Genomic DNA, 11,660 nt, shown 5'->3' with positions numbered 1-11,660 from the left:
GATGGTGACAAGAGAATGAGGTCATAATACTTTGAAAAGATTGAGCATCATAATCATTGCATCTTTGGATCACACCTTAAACCATTCCATCATTGCAATCGTTTAACACACAGATTTAAAAGAACATTGTTCCCTTTTATCAAAAGGGATCTGACAAATATCTCCATTTGCAAAATATTATGAGTCTAAATATTTATGGAGGGGGAGTACCAACAGTCAAAACAAAATGTACATATCCGTTTTTGTATAATCAAAACAAAATATATAAATTTGTCATTTTTTATATAGATAATTGATTGTATATTTCATATATAACAATTAAATTGGGTGGAGCAGGTCTAAAATTGTTTTAGTTTGGCAGTTTCTTTTTCTCAGATGTAAAGAAATAAGTTGACTGTCCAAAATCTTCTAGGATGTAAGAAATAGATTAAAAATTCAAAATCCAAACACATCCAGTAAAAATGAAAAATGAAAAACTACCATTTACAAATCTCTAACAAATAATTAAATATTAAAATTTGCAATTAACATAAATTCAATAGTTTTAATTATAAAAAAATTAAAACATCATAAAAATACTCCAAAAATCCAATAAAGACTATAAAGACTGAAACACAATCCAACCAACCTATTATCTAGAAATTTATGAAAAGCAGCTTGAAAATTATTACTATCAGATTGATGAGAAGTGTTTGTTTCCATAACCATCCCATAAAAACTAAATATGTGCAGCTTTCAATAAAGAATATAAGTGAAGGTTTGTAATCAATCTGAAAAATTAGGCAGACAACATAATTGATTTCAGGAGATTACCTCTAATGTCTAATCAATAACATATAGATATAATCATAATGATATCAAGATTTATAACTAAGATACTCAGAAATGTTTAAAAAATTTGTAAATGTCTTTCATTTCCATGATGCAGTACGTGTTCAAATAAACACCATATCATATGAATAGAAAGCCTGGGTACCTGCTAGCCCTTCCATCTGGCCTAATTGTTTCTGTTATATGGCTATACTTGCATGTAACAGTCAGAGACATTTCAATCAGGACCTTATCAGAATTTGGAACGCTGATAAACTTTTCTGCCATTTTCTTTGGGATCCCATTTGCAGAATGTTGTCTGTCACCCCCTCCCCCATGATGTCTGAGTACAGAGACTCTGAAGATCTCTACACGATTATTTCTGCTTACTCCACTTCAACAAACTGTAAACCAGTAGAAAAAGAGAAATCAATGGTGCAATCTATGAACAGCGGTGGGAAGATGAGTTGGGCTGGTGCAAAAAGTCCATCATTGCAAGAGGATGATCAAGGTCCATTCTCAACAAAGAAGAGTTGAAGAGTTGCCATGATGAAAAAATACATGTATGGACTGAAAGGGCTACGAGGAGTAAAATGAATTGTATGCTTAATACCCTAAAGTCTCTGTTACCTGAGGGTCTGAATTCAAAGGTAGTACTTGATGATTGTTGTCTGGAATAATAGTTCAAGACACTAATATAGGCCATGAGCTAAGCAAATGAGTTAAAAATAGATTTTCATGACTATACAGACATGCTAGATTCAGATTGCAGAATTGATAGATTCTTATCAAAGCTGATGTTCTAGATGTTCTAGACACTGAATTGCTGAAGTATTTCTTTCTCAAGTGGACAAAGAAAGAATTGTTGATAAGGCCATTGATTATATCAAGACCCTCCAAACTGCCTTGAAAGATTTGCAAGCCCAACAATCAGAACGTCTGAAAATTCTCTTGGTATTCACATCCTTTCTTCAGTTCCAGTAACATCATCACATCCAGGTCTATAGATTCTTGGATCCAAAATTTTGGGTGGCCAGGCTTTCATCACAATATGGGCCCCTTAGAAGACTGGTTTTCTGCCCAAATTATTTTCTATCATGGATGCCAATCAACTGGAAATTGTAAATTGCACCATAAACGCTGTTGGATCCAACATGGTGTATACCCTTTATGCTAAGGTAAGTAATAGTTCTGAACTTAACCGTGGAAATACTTTACTGTCCTTTTACCAGCTACGATATTTGATACATTCTAGGAGCTATGTATACTGATAGTGTTATTTTCCAGAAATTCCTAATCGGATTTTCTCTGTTATATATAGAACTACATCCTGAAGTGTGCTTTCTTTGATTTTTTTAGTCAAAAAACAATAACCAGCAAGTCACAGCCAAGGACTTGAGTTGTACCATAGATGAACTTAATACCACCATAGCTGGTCCTGAAGAACATACCTTACAAAACGCTGGCAACAGATAATCTCTGTGGATATCCCAACCAGTGGATTTCTACTCTAAGAGTGATGATTTGTTTTTTTTTCTTTCATTTGTGCAATTTCTCTGCAAAATATATCCATTCCTAGGCTGGGATGCATACCTCAAACTACTTCTGACATTCGTTGCAGTTTTATGACACTTTGTGGCTGGGATGCATACCGATAAACTATAACCATTCCAAGGATGTGATGCATACTTCAAACTTCTGACATTGGTTTTCTTGAAAATCCAATGCAGTTTTATAATACTTTGTGGTAAGTAAATAGCGGGTTCAGAACTTCAAGCCCCTGTAAGAGCATGGATGCCTATTAGTCTAATAAGTAGAGAGTTATTGCAAATCTACATGAGAATCATTAGTTTGTGTCTTGAGCAAGTATCTGTGTACATCACTATGCTTTTCCACTGAGGTGAGAAAATATCTGAAAATTTGAACATAAATACAACATACAATCATAGCATTATATAAAAAAAACTACTTTACAGACTCAAACCAGATTGCTGGTAAAGCAGCTTAATGGACACTACTTTGGATCATCTATTTTGTAATTGGATACCCATTCAGAAAATATGTTAAGGTAATAAACAACATGGCACAATTATAAAATCCTGACACTAAGATTTTAAACTTTTCAGATAAACTATGACAATGAATAGAATGGTTTGACAATAAGGTGTGATCCAAAGATTCAATGATTATGATGTCCAATACTTTCAAAGTATTGTGACCTCAATCCTTCTACTATGATGTGCTTCCAATTCTGATTATTGGGCTGGGTCTTGATGTAATCTATGGCCTCATCACCAATTTTTCCTTTGTCCACCTGAGAAACAAATACTTCAACAATTCAGTGTCTAGAAAATTAAGTTTGATAATAACAACAAAAAACACAACTCTGCAATCAAAATCTAACATGTCTGTACAGACATAAAAATCTATTTTATACTCATTTTCTTAGCTTATGGCCTGTATTAGTGTCTTGAACTTTTATTCCAGATAGAAATCATCAAGTACTACCTTTGGATTGAGACCCTCAGGTAATAGAGACTCTAGAGTATTGAGCATACAATTCATTTTACTCCTCCTAACCCTTTCAGTCCATACATGTGCTTTATGATCAAAGCAACTCTTCTTTGTTGAGGTTGGAGCTTGATCATCCTCTTGCAATCTTGGACTTATTGCACCAGTCCAACTCCTCTTTCCCTCATTGGTCTTAAATTGCAATATTGACTGTTGGTTTTCCATTGGTGTTGGGTTTGTTGAAGTGGAATAAGCAAAAACAATCATATAGAGATCTTCAGAGTCTTTGTACTCAGACATCATGGGGAAGGGGGCTACAGACAACATTCTGCAAAGAGGATCAAAAAGAAAATGACAGAGAAGTTTATCCGCATTCCAAATTCTGATAAAGTCCTGATTGAAATCTCTCTGACTGTTACATGGAAGTGTAGACATATATAAGAAACAATAAGGCCAAATGGAGATTGAAAGAGTTGCAGCTATGCAAGCCTTATCAATTGAATGCACTGAATCTATAATACATATCATTATAAAATTCCAAATTCATATATTTTGTTGTGATTATGCAGAAAGAGATATATGTACATTTCATTTTCAAAACCAAGTCGAATTGTCTCATTGAACTCAAGTGAACTGTCTCTTGAACTCGAGTCAAACTGCCTTACTGAAATGAAGTCAAACTTACAGAATTTGTATTTATGTTACAGCAGTTTTGATGGAAGGTTAAGATTTTGATTTTCTAGGGTTAGGACTTGTATTTATGTTGCAGATACAATCACCATGGTCCAGATATTTAGCACTATCAAGGTTCAAAATTAACTGAAGAAGGTGAGCTTCATAAAACTTCTGCTTGAAAATTTGGAGTCAAAAATGAAAAGTTCTGCCAATGGGGTTGTGGTTGAAAAATTGAAGATGACAGAATGTCAGACACCCACAAACTTTCAGTTTCCCTTAAGACATGAGTAAGGGATTGGGGCCATGTTAAAATCCTAGATAATTTTGATGATAGTATATCCCAGTCATGAACATTTTGTCATATTTGGCAAACTCTCTGCTAGGTTAAATAATAATTGAAATAGACACAATTTTATTTTTAGAAAGTGAAACTGTGTTTCAGAATAGATTTGCCATTAAAAGCAGCAACTTTGCTATACTGAAAATCAGAATTTGCCCACTGCTGTAAATAACAAAATGCGTCTCAAAGAATGTGTTTTAAAAGGAATGAAAAAACATGCTATTCATTTCAACTTCAAATAGAATATCAGTGATTTTATAAACTTATTATGTACATAGGCAGCCATCATAACTATCGTGCAAAGAACTCTAATGCTAGAGACATCATTCCACAAAGAAAGTTTGGTCTGGAAGTCTTGAAGCAGAAATTGCCAACGATTGTTAAGAATTCAAAAATCATTGTTTTTTCGTATGTATCCATATTATCAGGACAGAGGCATCGATACAGAAGTGGACAAGTGCAACAAGGAAGAACCTAGGCCTCCATGACCCATGGGAGCTTGAGCTATTTTGCTTCTTCTTAGACATACCACACATACCTCCCTATTAGAGGCACCATAAACACTGATTTCATTCCAAGAGTAGTAGGTGAGATCTTAGTAGTCATTGTTATGCAGAGAACACATTAAATCGCCTCCATATGAGATATGGTGATTGTTTAAGTGTGGTTCTAAAGAATATACCAACAGAAAAGACCGGTTCATCAAAGCTAAAGTGGCATTAGCTCGACAGACAAGAAGAACCATCTGAGTGGAGTGTTTGTACACAAGGTGACCAACAATAGCCTAACATCAAATAATAATTCCTGCCTGATAATCTTACTAGCATTAATGCATTGAACCCCGTAAAATCTCAACAGTTCAAAGCACTTGGGGCTCTAGTACTAGAATGGGTAATATCTCCCAGGAAGTCCCAATGTTGCACCTTTCCTAACACAAGACATCAAAGACAAAATACACTTCCTCCAGACTGTCCAGCTTTATTCCAAAAATAACCAGAATGAACTAGGTGACTTCGTAACTGAGATAGTCAACCAAAAGACAAGATCTTACAAAGCCGACTACCGATGGACTGTCCAGTTTTATACCACGGAATCGAAAAACTGGGAAGCTTTATGTCTGAGATGTTGGACTATAGAAATGAGATCTTACGAACCCAGAAGCAAGAGCTCAAAAGCCCAATTAACCATAGACTGGCCAACATATTCCATGAAAACAAAAAAGGACAATGAAAATTCATAAATGAGTTGTTCAAACTCGGAAATCAGATCCTAGATTTCTAATTGAGTTATCCAACAATAACAATGAGATTTTAAAAAACCCAACATCCTTGATCAAATCCCAGATTAAATTGGATTTTGGTTCTAAGAAAGGAAGCCCCATAGACCAGCTATATAGGAAACTACATACTTGAGTTGTTTAAAGTCGGAAACAGGATCTTGGCCTCATGACTAAGCTATCAAACCTTTCAAACAAGATCTTAAAACCTCAACGTTCTTGATCAAATCTCCAAATAACTGGATTTTTGTTCCAAGAAAAGAGGCCCTCTAGCTGGCATGTGGGTGTAATTTGGTCCCAGTAGACGCATATGGCCTGAATAGACTGGCAGATGTTTATATCTGTGCGTATGTGGGTGAAAGTTCCTCACCTTTGCCCATCATACTGTGCATAACCTTAGTAGATCAAACAATTATAATACCCAGATCAACAGAGCCATTTCCAATCAAATGTCGCCGAAAAAATTAACCAAAAATCCCTCCCAGATTCCCCTTTCGAACCAAATTAATATAAAAAAATGGCCTGAGAAATAACAATTCTCAGTGAAATATTTGAGAAAATCTCACAGATCCCTATGTACATGAATGAAGATTTCAAATTCCAGACAAATCTTCTCAAATAAAACCGAAAAGAGGAACACCAGTGAAGCAAACCCGAATAACACTGCAAACAAGGGCATGGAATGAAGAGGAAGATACATACCTGCAGCTCCAGTGACAAGAATACGAGCAGGTTCTTTCGCCATTTCGAAGTGTTGTCTGCTAAACTGGCCCAAAGCAAGCAAATGAAATGAAGCTGTGAATCTGGCATCCTCGTTCATAATCCAGTCCATCCTCTGTCCGTAAAGGGTTTTTCCTTCATAAAACACGAGAAATTTCTTCGGATCGATGCATTGAAGCTGCTCGTTGCGAATTGCCCTGTCTGAACCAGTGGCCGCCTTGGATCTTTTTCTTCAGATAGAAGCCAACCAGTTCCTCTTCCGTTGGATGAAATCTGAAGCCCGGAAGATCCATTAAAAACTCTGCCTGCAAAACCCTCACTGGGGATAAAAGCTCATCAAGCTCCAAGCTCCTGGAGTGGGATGCCCAGAGACGTGGAGTGGGATGCCCAGAGACGCGGCCTGCTCAGCAAGATTTGAAGCAGCAAGAAAAACTGTGCGGAAAGAATATAAGAAACTAACCTAAACTACATCCAACGGTCTGGAATGTTTCAATCGTCTAACATCTAATCGAATGGCTCAAACAAGTACACGGTGGCAATTTGGGGGGTTGATTTCAGAGGGGAACGCCTTAGGGCGTAATTACAAACAAATTCCTTATATAACTCTACACATTACCTGTACTATTAATTTTGATATATTTCGTTAAAAATTTCGATATAGCCTTCGGATTACTTCAAATTTGAGGTACAGATGTGAACATAACTAGATTTCAAAAATAATAATAAATGAATAAATACAATTTATTTATAATTTTTTTTTTAAATTAACAAATTATATCTTCTCCACAAATTCATTTTCTTTAACGGGGAAAATTTTGCAAATTCAATCCTTTCTTTACAGACAAGGTAAAAATTTTGCTACGCCTTTCTACCAAATATATTCGGAGCGAGGGAAATATCTTCACATTCATTTTCAAAAACATGTCTCTCCTTTTAGAAAGAAATGGATCCATGGGAGACATCACATAAAATGTTGAAGAAGGCAAAACACCTGTAACATCTGAGACCATATATTAAGGAAGCAAGCTCATATTTACAAATTGCAGAAATATTTGTAGCACTTTAAAACACCCCACAAATGAATAGCAACTGTCAAACACACATGGACAGCAAAGACAATATGAAAGATAAATCATGCAGTACCATTTTTTATTAACATGAGATATACATTTATAGTACAATATGTGACTCTTGGGTTTCAGATCCCAAGGTCTCTTGGACTGCTTTGGTCTATTCAGCTTCCACACTAACCCATTTAGGATTAGGTGTCCAACATTCCCCCCCTTAATCCGAAGGGTTATGTATGAGTCCAAGAAAAGAGCTGTAATACAAAATGTGCAAAAAATGCATGGCAGCACTAGGCTGAATGTGCTCTATGAAATGTTGGTATAAAGGGCAGTGGTTTAAGGATGACCACCAACACTGGAACGCTTAGTGCAGTTCCCCGAACTCTTCCAAAACTGGCAAGAAACTGAAGTTTTCTGCTAGAGGAAGTGATCCTATTGTTTTAAAGAGGGAAACCTTCAACCATAAAAGGGAGGTCTCACCCCGCATAAAAGGTAAAACTTCAACCTGAAAAGGGAAGTCTCAACCTGTGATGGTTTAAGGATGACCAACAACTCTGGAATGCTTAATGCAATTCCTCGAACTCTTCCAAAACTGGCAAGAAGCTGGTGTCTTCTGCTAGAGGAAGTGTTCTCATTTGTGTTCCTGGAATGCTTCCGAAACTGGCAAGAAGCTGAAGTCTTCTGCTAGAGGAAGTATCCCAGACTGCCAACTGAGGGCATGCTCATGGGCATATTTGTCTCTGGCTACAACTCTGAAACTGGTGTGGCAGGTTGTGGCTCAGGTTCGCTTGATGTGACTTTGAAACTTGTAGATGACCATCATTTCCCCCCCTGTCAGATACAAGGTGAGAAGATGGAGAAAACTCAACTGCAAGATTGTTCAATACTCTGGAACAAGTTCTAACATGTGTTTGGAATATCTTCTTGGCTGTTGATGCCCATTGCCAAGAAGCGATCCATCCAAGATGAATCTTTGTTCTTGCAGGACGTTTATTTTTAAAGCATCTGTGTGAAGAATGACTGGTTTTATGACAGTGCTTACATGGATGAAGATCAAAACAGTGATCTTTCAAATGGACAACTCGGTCACAATGTTGGCATTTCACGATCTGTTGTTGTTGTTGCTGCTGTGGAAGAGAGGCAGAGTCTGGAACAGCTGGAGGTGAACTGTCATGAGGAGCAGGTGAACTGTCATGAATGAATCCAACACTCTGAAATTGAATGGGCTTGGCATAGTCTGGAATATGAAACGACAAGTCCTTGTCATATCTAAGACCAGTTTTGTGCTTGTTGTGGACAAGCTATTCCCAAGGTCTGATGATGGGCTTGGGAAGTGCAGACTGAGTTTCTGCATCTGCATGTACAATTGCTGCTTTATTGGGTACTGGATCTGAATGAACTTGAACAATATTGACTTGCTGTTTATGGGAGTTTGCTTCATTGTTCTGAACAGAAACAGGTTCAAAATGACTCCTTCGTTTTAATTCTTCTTGCTGTAGCTGTGTTTCAAGCTGTAAAAAATCAATTTTCTCTTGTGCATATTGTAGACATGTCTGAATTTCTGAGAGAGAGCCTTTGCTGACTTGGAATGTTTCATGATTAGAAGAATATATCAGAGTTTTTAAGAACTCTAATATTTCAGTAATTCGAGGAATATTGTCAAAATTACACCCCTTTAAAAAACTGATTAGAACTATGACCCAATCAGTAAAAGTAACACCCACTCACAGTACAAAGACACAGAAAAATCCTTTGTAAATGTGCAACAAATGAATCAAGGAACAGAAACTATAATGAGTTTTAAATATAGTTCCACAACTGGGGCAGCAGCAACTGCAAACTTGCTTGGATCCTTCAAATACTCCTTCCCTTTTGAATCAGAAATGATGGCTAACAAAACTTCAACAATTATAACACTGTCATGGACAAGACTTGAATGCTCATATTCCTAGACTGGGGTACGAATCAGTTTTTCTGAGTTTTCTGCCAAACTGGTAAAGGTACCTCAAGAAACAAGTATAACGAGACCTTTTTTGAGGCAAGACAATATACGAAATACATTTCCAGCCGTGGGAAATGGATCTTTGAGGATAAAACCAAGAGAACACAATCCTGACTTCTTCATAACTATAGATGATGCTACGTCCATGACCATCTTCCGCCAGGCATTATAAATGACGGCTAGCTGTCCATTTCCTTTTATTTTATAAGGGTGAATATCGAAATTTTAACGCTGGTATGGCTACCCTACATGTAGCAATCTAGGGTAATTTCTGCCCTAGGTTTTCTTAAGTGACTAGGGTTTTCAACAAATCTTGTTTTCCTTGTTAAAAACATGACACAGATTTATCCAGCACAATAATGTAATCTTAGTAAGCAGCACTGTTTACTCAACAATACAACAGACCATTCAGTATAATGCCAATATAATCCAATTTCACAGTCCAGTATAATTCCACAAAGTTCTGAATCCAACAGTTCTAAAAAACGAACAATAATACCCTAATCAACAATCCGAGTTTATCCTATAACTGCTTCAAAGACTTGCAAGAAACTTTCCGAAATCTGTCCCGAGAGAATGCTTCTGCCTGCGATTTGCTTCAGATACTCATCCCAATTTTTTTTTTTACCTCAGTCCTGTTGAAAATCCCAATATGTACAGGCCTAAACCAATCTTCCAAATTTCACTACAGGAGCTTCTCAAAGATTTCAAGACTTAGGAACCCTTCCGCACTTATCTCAGTGTGTACTGGGTGACTGCGGGTCTGATACAAGTTGTGGCCGGACTTCCAAAAAGCCTCAGGAAATGATGCCAGCCTCAGAGTTACCTCGGCCTACAACATATCAATTTATCACTTGGAAAATCTGTGTATATTCAGCTTCAGGACTCCGATGTATGTCTCAGTCAATTTTGTCTGTCTTCAAAGGAAGTGTGGATGCCTCAGAAGGATGGCATCCTGCCTTAGTGAGCTAGGAATGAGACTGTCTCAGAATAATTCATTTCTATGTCAGGTTCGTTCTACTAGCCCCAGGGGACTTTCAGCTTGCTTGCTGATTATTTAGCCCGCTGTTCCAAAAGCAAACCAGTTGTAAATGGCGGGACAGATCGACTCGGCCGTCAGCAATTTCCTGACTGGACAAACAGACGTGGTGAGGAATTTCCTTCTGTTCTGTGTGGAGGAGTTCCTCATTAAAGATTTCCTTCAAATTCTCCACGAACGCCTTGATGAACAGGGACAAATTGTGGATCTTTCAGCTGCAATTAGGCGCTATGATTTCGAATCTGGTCACAATCCTTTGCTTCGCGGGATTTGTCTTAACTATGGAGATGTACTTTTAGAGAACTGGTCTCCCTGGTTGTATCGACGAATCCAGGTCCTAATTCAAGCGGAATGGGCACCATTGGCACTTTAAGCAGCCCTTCAATGGCCTCTGGAACCAATCACATTAAGAAGAATTCAAGCTTTGAGTAACCTGGTGGAGTTCACAGCTAACTCTCACCAGCTTTCTGACTACGGTCGGTGAGCTACTGCTTTTCAATGGCAGACAACCAATGGAGTTTTCCGTCCACTGCCTCCTCATACGGCAATGCAAGTGTCGCCACTCGGGAAAAGGCCCCGCGCTCTTATATCTTCCAGCGTCCAACTTGTTGGTTAACAACACAGGGTCGATGTAAATTGGCTTAAATTATAAACTAACAGCTCATTACTACGCCCATCTCTGATGAAAATGCTGCAGAGTTCTTTCATATTCTTATTGCAACTCCGACACATCAATCGGTGGCACATCAAAGTCAATTGGAACAATTATATGAGTGATGCAGAGCCATAAAAATTGAAGACCAAGTTAGATATGTACTCTCATGTTTTACCAATGCAACGGTTGCAAGGAATCCGGCTATGGATTCAGATACAGCTGCGGTCGACCTCGATGTAACTTCAACCTCCACGAGTCTTGCGCAACAGCACCCGGCGTAATTAATGGAGCTCCCGGTGATCATCCACACCCATTTCAATTACATCGATATGATTTCCGGCGAAACCCGTTACTGTATGACTGCAAGCTTTGTGGCGAGAAAGTAGCTGGACTTCTATGATATCATTGCTGTAACTGTGACAGATATTTTCATGTATCGTGTGTGTATCTCCCTCTAAAGATGCAACATCCCTCTTATGAGCAGCAAATGCTTGTACTGTGGGTTGGTTGGACCCGTTTAGACTGCAGTTAATTTATCTGTTCAACTGTAACGGAATTGAGCAGG

The 11,660-nt window shown here is 37.8% G+C and overlaps 1 long non-coding RNA gene and 1 pseudogene across 2 annotated transcripts; one reads left to right on the top strand and one right to left on the bottom strand.

Moving 5' to 3' along the window:
• Positions 1–1,122: 1,122 nt before the first annotated feature.
• LOC149142624 (uncharacterized) lies at positions 1,123–2,286 on the top strand (annotated as a pseudogene).
• Positions 2,287–2,526: 240 nt separating this feature from the next.
• Positions 2,527–6,703, bottom strand: LOC149142623 (uncharacterized). Of its 2 annotated transcripts, XR_016265173.1 has the most exons (3): positions 6,315–6,703; positions 3,013–3,124; positions 2,527–2,590 (listed from the first exon to the last, which is right to left on the bottom strand). It is a non-coding gene; the product is annotated as an uncharacterized LOC149142623 (long non-coding RNA). The 2 variants fall into 2 exon arrangements; XR_016265172.1 differs by lacking the exon at positions 2,527–2,590 and having other exon boundaries at positions 2,768–3,124.
• Positions 6,704–11,660: the final 4,957 nt, after the last annotated feature.

Source organism: Pinus tabuliformis, chromosome X (assembly GCF_031772625.1).
Source record: "Pinus tabuliformis cultivar Carrire ecotype Pingquan chromosome X, CPIR1, whole genome shotgun sequence".
Taxonomy (NCBI): domain Eukaryota; kingdom Viridiplantae; phylum Streptophyta; class Pinopsida; order Pinales; family Pinaceae; genus Pinus; species Pinus tabuliformis.
Note: the sequence above shows the minus strand (reverse complement) of the source record. Positions and strands in the feature narration are given on the sequence as shown.